At 34.5% G+C, this 8,699-nt stretch overlaps 1 long non-coding RNA gene across 1 annotated transcript; it reads right to left on the bottom strand.

The window, feature by feature from the left end:
• Window positions 1-6,735: 6,735 nt before the first annotated feature.
• LOC122195952 (uncharacterized) lies at window positions 6,736-7,345 on the bottom strand. The gene is made up of 2 exons (XR_006187085.2): window positions 7,143-7,345; window positions 6,736-7,079 (listed from the first exon to the last, which is right to left on the bottom strand). It is a non-coding gene; the product is annotated as an uncharacterized LOC122195952 (long non-coding RNA).
• Window positions 7,346-8,699: the final 1,354 nt, after the last annotated feature.

An 8,699-nucleotide genomic window follows, 5' to 3' on the forward strand; every position in this document is an offset into this window, starting at 1 on the left:
TAAAAACGCGTTGTAACAGAGAAGGTATCCACACCATTTTAAGGAATTCTTAGTTCTCATTCCCAACCAATGTGGGATTAGGTGTAGCTAACTTGTCCGCATTCACCCCTGTTATAGGTTTCGACGTCCCCGTCGAACACATCGACCCGTGCCCCAGATCTGATACCATTTGTAACACCCTCGCTTTGGCACATATCACAATATTGTCCGCTCTGGGCTCCCAGCACGAAAACTTCCCAGTGGCCACGTATCTCTAGATTGCTCTCGTCCGGGCACGCTTAACTACAGAGTTCTTGTGGGATCTATTGTGCTCACGACTTTAAAACACATTGTGATAAGGAAGGTATCCACACCACTTATACAGAATGCTTATTTCTCCTTCCCAGCCGATGTGGGATCAGGTGCAGCTAACCTGCATGCCGCCATGAGGCGCTCAATGAACCTTTTGGATCTTATAAGGGGTGTTGATACATTCCCTATCACAACACCTTTTAAAGTCGTGAGAGCAGCAAATCCCATAAGAACTTTGTAGATAAGTGTGCCCGGGCGAGAGCCATCCATGGAAGGGTGACCCCCTAGGAAGTTTTCGTGCCGGTATCCCAAAGCGAACAATATTGTGATACATGTCATAGGGAGATGTTACAAATGGCATCAGAGCTAGGTCACAAGTTGATGTCTTCGACATGGACGTCGAACCCTATAGTGGGGGGTGAAGGTGGGTTGCACGTGATCTCGCATTAGCTGGGAAGGAGAAATAAGCATTCCTTATAAGGGATGTTGATACCTTCCCTACCACAACGTGTTTTAAAGTCGTGGGGGCAGCAGAACCCATAAGAAATTTGTAGTTAATCGTACCCAAGCGGGAGCAATCCTGGGATGGGTGACCCCCTGGGAAGTTTTCTTGTTGGAAGCCCAAAGCGGAAAATATTGTGATACGTGCCAGAGGGGGATGTTACAACTTGTGCATATCCTGGACCTTTGTAAGCATTCAAGTTATTTTCTTGATGGTTGTGACTTCGTAGATCTAGCATTTTGGGTACCTTTTACGATTGTGGTTGGTGTTTATGGATGAACTCCACATAAAGCATGTATCTTTATCAATCTTGAGTGTCCCTAGAGTTTTCTATCTTCCAAATCTAGAATTTGAGAGTGATTTGAAACCATGCATGAGATTAAGGCCACATTTCTCACCATTTTTAAGCTTGTTCTAGGATAGACATGTAATTGACATGCATGCCCAATGTTAGAATTTTTATGAAGCATTTGAGTGCAAAGAAGCTTTCTTGAATATATGAGTGTTGGGCTTATCGGATTGGAGCTTAATCCATTAAGATGTTTGAGTTCATTCCCACGACGCGGTGTGAAGCTCGCTACAGAGTGGTGGTAGGTCTTATCTGTAATTGTTTTATCAAGTGGATGCCACAGCATGGTGGCTGGTCATTGACCTTGTCCGTTTACAGTTGACTTTTTGACCAGGTTGACTTCTGGTTAAAATGATAGTTTTAGAGGGTAGACATAGGTTTGACTTGTGATTTGTATCTAGGTGGTGTGACTTTTGTTGTTATGTGTATGTGAAAGATCATGGTTAAGCCCATGAAAATTGCATGCGTGTTATAAGACTACGATTCGAATCGTAGCATTCACTTGGGATGAAATAGGCCAGTCGGCTGAAGTAGGTTGTTGTAGGAATGATTGTAAGACTATAATTCGGCACATATCATATCACTTGGTATGAAATAGGCATGTTGTCTGAAATAGGTTGTATTATATGTATATATTTATGTATGGTATGCGGTATTTTGGGAAACTCATTAATTTTTATGGCACATAGCATATCATAGAAACGTACCTAAAATTTTCGTTAGTTTACTTAAAAAATGATTTTTATATTGGTTATTTTTATGTATGAGTAGGTATAAATTCGAGGCGGTCAACATTTTGTCGTAAATTTGTATTTTCCTTTGTCAATCTAAAAAAATTGTTTTTTAAGTACATATCAGATTAAATTCGAGTCTGTCTACATTTTAATGTATTTTTTTTATGTTTTCGTACTCATTTTTATGTAAGTTTTCTATGTATGAGTGGAGCACATATAATACGTTTTTGATTATTTGAACTTACAGGCGTTACCTTAAAAAAAATCTTACTTGTTTATTTTTATGTATGTGTCGATATAAATTCAAGTTTATCTATGTTTCAACATAAATTTTAGGTACGTTTTCATGTTTATTTTTATGTACGTTTCTTACGTATGAGTTCGGTCATATATATAATATATTTTCATTCGACGATATAAACTAGAGTTATTCAGTGGTAATGATTTTGTATATTAATCTATCAACATATGCAACAATGTCGGATTTTATTAATACAATCGTCAAAATTCAACTTAAATCCATTACTGCAATAGTAAGAAGTTATGGGCAAAATATTAGTTCTTCTATAAAATAAAAGAACATTATATTAAAAATTTTTAAATTACTATATCTTTACCATGCTATTTCGCTATTTTCTTCATGTTTTAAGAAAATGTAATATATAATTATTAATTTGTTAAAATTATTAACAAATGAAAAGTTGTAAATTTTTTTTTTATAATTTTTCGAATGACTTGTTTAAAAGTTAAAACATCAAAACAATTAAACAAAAAATAAAATAAAATTAATAAATACAAATAAATACAAAAAAAGATATAAGAGAATAAAAAAAAATGAAAAAAAGCGCCTGTAAAGGAAAAAGAGAAAGTGAGTGTGAAAATTTTGTTAGTATTAGAGTATAGGGGTATATGTAATTAGGGAAAATGACTTATGAGGGTAATGATGTTTTACCCGTGTTCAAATTATACCATTCATGTTTTTTTTAACAAAAAATACCATTAAAATGTGTTTCTTGTACATATGTTACCATTGGTAACCGGATACAATAGGTATCCCGGTATTTTTTTATTTAAAATAAAAAAAAATGATTATGTGGAAATTACGTGGCTTCACCCCTCTCTCAATTAAACACCCTCAACCTCAATTAAACACCCTCACGCTCAATTAAACACCCTCATACCAAGATCGTTGTGTAGGGTTTTCTCAGTCGAAGGTTTGTTTGAGATCGATGATGGTTGGTCCATCTAATGCAAAAGGATCAACTTTCATTCAAGTAGATGTTTATTACGATGGAATGTTTTCCCCCATTCCTCATCTTATATACTACCTGAATCAAAAAACGTCAATTACAGATGTCGATTTTGGTGGATTAAATTTCAAGGAGTTCATTTATGTTCTTGAGGATGTCACAAAGGGGAAGTGTCCTGATGTTTACTACTGTCTTGGGCATAAGTCGATGCGTGATGGGTTGAGACCACTGAAAAATGATGATGACTAAAGGGGGCTTCTTGATGCTGCACATGGTAACGAGGGAAAGATTAATGTATATATTGATCACTACAACGATTCGGTGCTTGACTGGATAGAGGAAGAAAAGGAAGAAGAAGGTGTTGATAGTGAAAGCTCTGATGAAGATAAGGACTCGGTCATGTCTGATGCTCTATTTGTTGATCATGAACCTGATGAAGAGGTAATACCATTGACTAAATCTGATGATCCCTTTCTTAACTATATTAGTGTTGTCCCTAGAGATGATTTTGTTGATGAGGATGATGATTCAGATAATGGAACCAAACAAGCCCCAATTTATCCTTTTCATGACACAACTCAGAAATGGGATACAATGCAACCCATCCTTGGTATGAGGTTTTGTAACCCTCAAGAACTTAATCAACTTGTCTCAAACTATGCAGTAGCAAACGGTTTTAACCTTTGGTAAGAAAAAAATTATAATACTAGGTTGTTGGTCAGGTGTTGTAAAACTAGTGAAGGAAAGGCAGCATGTCCATTTAGACTATGGGTTACTTGGATGAGTAGTGAAAAATCATTCCAAATCAAGTCCTTAATTAATGAGCATAACTGTGCTAGAACCTTCAAGTTTGGGTCAGTTGTTACTTACTCATGGATAGGGAAACGTTTTGTTAATGATACTTTAGAAAATCCCAAAATGAGTTGCATGGAAATAAGGGATAAAGTTGGGGAAAATTTCAATGTGAAGGTTAGTGTTGAACAATGCAGGAATGCAAAGAAGTTTGCACTTAATGAGATCGAAGGCAGTTTGAACACACATTATGAAAAATTATGGAGTTATGGAGCTGAGATATTAAGAGCTAATCCAGGGTCAACAGTGAAAATTGGGATGGATACAATGCCTGATTCCACAATTTATTTTTCTAGGATGTATGTTTGTATCAAAGGTGTAAAGGATGGTTGGATTGAAGGATGCAGGAGGGTTATAGGTGTAGATGGTTGCTTTTAAAAGTTATTTGCAGTGGTGAGCTTCTTTCAGCTGTAGGTAGAGACGCTAACAACCATATTTACCCCATTGCTTGGGCAGTAGTTGCAGTTGAGAACAAAGAAACTTGGAAGTGGTTTCTAAACTTACTACTTAAGGACATTGACATTGGAAATGGGGCAGGATTAACCTTACTTTCTGACCAACACAAGGTATTTATCCTAACTGTTTTTTAATTGGTTACTGTTTTATTTATCTTGCATGTTTAGGGTCTTATTGAGGCTGTTAAAGAAATAGTACCAGATGCTGAGCATAGGCAATGTGCTAGGCACATCTATGCTAATTTCAAGAAAAAATTTAAGGGTGTTGCATATAGGAAGCTTTTTTGGAGGGCTGCAAAGGCCACAACTATGCAAAGGTTTGAAGGTATAATGAAAGAGATTAGGATGATTGATATACAAGCATATGATCACTTGATGGAAAGAGATCCAAAATCCTGGTCTAGGGCTTTTTTGTATTGGACAGGTCTTGTGATGCCATTGAGAATGGTATTTGTGAATCCTTTAATGCTACAATTGTGCATGCTAGGAAAAAGCCGATTATAACAATGTTAGAGGAAATTAGGAGGTTTGTGATGGATAGGATGTATTGTAAAAGATTGAAGGGGCAGAAATGGAATCTAGCCATATGTCCATCTATTAGAAGGAAAATAGTGGACAAGAGGAAACATCTAAGGTATATATACTTTATTTTATAGGTGTTGGCATGTAATTCCCAAGTACTAATTTTATACTATATTCCTTTATTTTATAGGTATTGGTATGAAATTCCCAGTGGAGTGCAACAATTTGAGGTGAGGTCGGTACATGAGGTTTATGTTGTGTACTTGAACCAAAGAACATGTGCATGTAGAGGATGGAAACTAAGCGGTATACCATGTGTACATGTTATGACTGCTATTAGTTATCTAAATGAGAATGTGGAAGACTATGTGGCAACTTGGTTCATAACAGAAATGTTTGGAAATTGCTATAAGTATACAATTAATCCTTTAAATGGAAGTGAAATGTGGCCATCTTGGGAAGGTCAACCTATGTTGCCCCCGAAGCGTAGAAGATTACCTGGCAGACCTAAAGTCAACAGGAAGAAGGTTGCTTCAGAAAAAGAAGGTCGACATACTATTAGCAAGAAAGGGGCTATTACAAAATGCAGCATCTGTAGAGAACCAGGACACAACAAATTAAGATGTCCACTATCCAAAGAAGGTTTTTTTCATATCAAGTATCATTCATTTACAAAAAAATATAAGTATTATCTATTAATGCATTATAAATTTAAATGTAGGACCAAGTACTAAAGCCAAAAAGAAGAAGGGTAAACATGTTCCCGATGTTGAGGATGAGTCTGAATTTGAGATTGAAGAGATGGCTGAAGTTGAAGATGAATATGAATCTGAGTCTGAATCTTAGATTGAAGAGTTGGCTGAAGATGTTGATGAACCTTATCAGGGACAAGTTGATGAACAAGTTGTTGAAGCTGCTGTTGAACCTGCTGTTGAAGCTATTGTTGAACCTGCTGTTGAACCTGATCAGGAACAAGTTCATGAACATGTTGTTGAACTTATTGTTGAAGCTGTTGTTGAACCTGATCAGGAACAAGTTCATGAACTTGTTGTTGAGCCTGAATTAGAACAAATTGTTGTTGAACCTGTAATTGAAGATGTTGAGGAACCTGCTGTACAACCTGTTGTTGAAGTTGAACAAGTAGCACAACCATTGAAGAGGAAAAGGAAATAGTCAGAGAGGATCACTGAAGTGGCATTAAGGAGGGTTGTCATCACCAAGGATGGATGTGGATTAAGTGTGAATAAACCTGTTACATTGGAATGATTCCCTTTGATGTAAATCTGCACATTAAAAACTGTGCTTTTGTTTGTTTAGGGCAGAAATTACTATGCTTTTGTCTTTTGCTAAACACTATGCTTGTCTTTTGATGTAAATATGCACATTAAAAACTGTGCTTTTGTTTGTTATTACCCTTTAAATATAATCTACATCGTTCAATGTTGCTTTTACATAGGATTCCTTCTTTTTGACCATTATGCCTTTCACATTATTTTTTACCATTCTTCACATTAAATCATATTCAAACATAAGATTCTGCAAAGTTGTTTGCAAAGTTGCTTTTACATAAGATTCTTTTTGACCATTATGCTCTTAGGATTCCTTCATTTTGACCATTATGCCCTTCTGCACATTAAGGGGTAAAATTATGCAAAGTTGTTTGTACAGGGGTAAAATTCTGCACATTATTACCCTTACAAGACAATGCATGAATGCTCATTCAATGTTTCTTGTACTTAAGATTAAATCATATTCAAATTTAAGAATGTACATCAGTCAATTTAGCAACAACAAAACATGTTCATTCAATCATATTCAGCAAAACAAGCATAATAACCAATTACAATTTGACATTTATGCCCTTAAAAGTGATACTACAAACAACATAAACAACACAATTACATATGTTTTGAGACTGCTAATTTTCCTAATTATCTTATCAAATTCTTCATCTGTCTTCTTTTTGTAAATATTGAAATCATGGTCCATAATTGCAATCCTCACTTCACAAGATTGTGCCCTCACTTCACAGGATTGTGCTCCCACTTCATCTCTTTTCTTCTTGTTGACTGTATCTTCTTCATTAACCCATTCCCAGAATTTGCATTTAATTTATGGGTTATCCTAAACCAAATATACGAAAATTATTGAAAAGACCTTACTACATATAGATTAAACCCGACATACCGTTGAATTAGGGCAAACCCTAAACTCTTTTCTAGGATTATCTTTGGTCGTTGAAGTCCAGATAAGAGAAGGGTAGCCAGAATCACAGGGATTTGCAAAATCAAGTTTTGATTTTGACTTGGGTTTCTTCGATCTAGTGTTGGAGTTGTACGTAGAGGAGGAAGCCATGGATGTGAGAAAGCCTGCAACAGTCTTGAAGAGTGAAGAAGAAATCGTGTCTCTGAGGGTGTTTAATTGAGGGTGAGGGTGTTTAATTGAGAGAGGGGTAAAACCACGTAATTTCCACATAATCATTTTTTTTATTTTAAATAAAAAATACCAGGATACCTATTGTATCCGGTTACCAATGGTAACATATATATACAAGAAACAAATTTTAATGGTATTTTTTGTTAAAAAAAAAAGCATGAATGGTATAATTTGAACACAGGTAAAACATTATTACCCTTACAAGTGGTTTTCCCATGTAATTATGTATAGCGCCCGTTTAATAAATTGTACGAAAAGATCGGTGCTTGGTTTCATTAATCATTTAGTCGGTAATAGCGACGGATATGATATAATAATGGACATGCTCACGTTCAAAGATACTACATGTGAGGGTGTACCGCAAGCCGTCTAAAACTTCAAAGCTTGCTAGTTGTTCATGCTCATACGTAAAAACAAAAATGAAAAGTAGCATAATTTTTTTAATCAAAGTTACGTCTCATAAAATATTAAGAAAATAATAAAAATTGATTTTTAATATGTAAGATTTAAGAAAGCAAATAAAATTGTGTTTGGTTGGTTAAAAAGTATTAAAAAAAAAAAAAAAAAAAAATCCTTGAAAAAACCAGCCCACGGGTTTGGTGCACACAACGCCAATCGGTCATTATATTTTGTATTTAACTGAAATGTGGCTTTACCAAAAGGATAATTGATTTTCTTTTGAAATAGTTTATTATGTATAAAATCTTAAATTATCTAAGTTTGAAAAACATTACGAAAATACAAAATTTTGTAACTTCTTTTTCTTTACAAATTAAATACAATAGTGACATATACGTATTTAATTTTGATTTTCTATTCTTAATCTATTTTTAAATATCAATTTAATGTCAGCACAAATAATTCTTTTTAATACCTTCAATAGTTTTTAATAAGATAAAAAAATCACAAATTAATAACTTGCTATTTGTTCATATAATTTTTTGGTATTCATATTTTAAATAAATATGTACATATTTACCTAGTTAAACGATTTTTTATATCAACAGCTAAAAAAGATTTACAAATATTATTTATCAAGTAATACATGATTTTGGTTGGGTTATTAATGAGAGTGAAATTTTGGATTTTGTTGGATTGTATAGGTGGAAGAAAGATAAATTAGTTTTATTAATGAATAATTAGGTTGGATTTGGTTGTGAATGAGGATAGTCTAATTATTTGTACAAGTGAAGTGTCGACCTCATCTTTTTTAGGTCGGATAATGTGTGCGTTTTGGAGTAGAGCCAACCAAGGTTGATGTATCTCGAATGCGTCTTTAATAGAGAAGATTAGACACAATGTTTGTGT

Source organism: Lactuca sativa, chromosome 1 (assembly GCF_002870075.4).
Source record: "Lactuca sativa cultivar Salinas chromosome 1, Lsat_Salinas_v11, whole genome shotgun sequence".
NCBI classification, from domain to species: domain Eukaryota; kingdom Viridiplantae; phylum Streptophyta; class Magnoliopsida; order Asterales; family Asteraceae; genus Lactuca; species Lactuca sativa.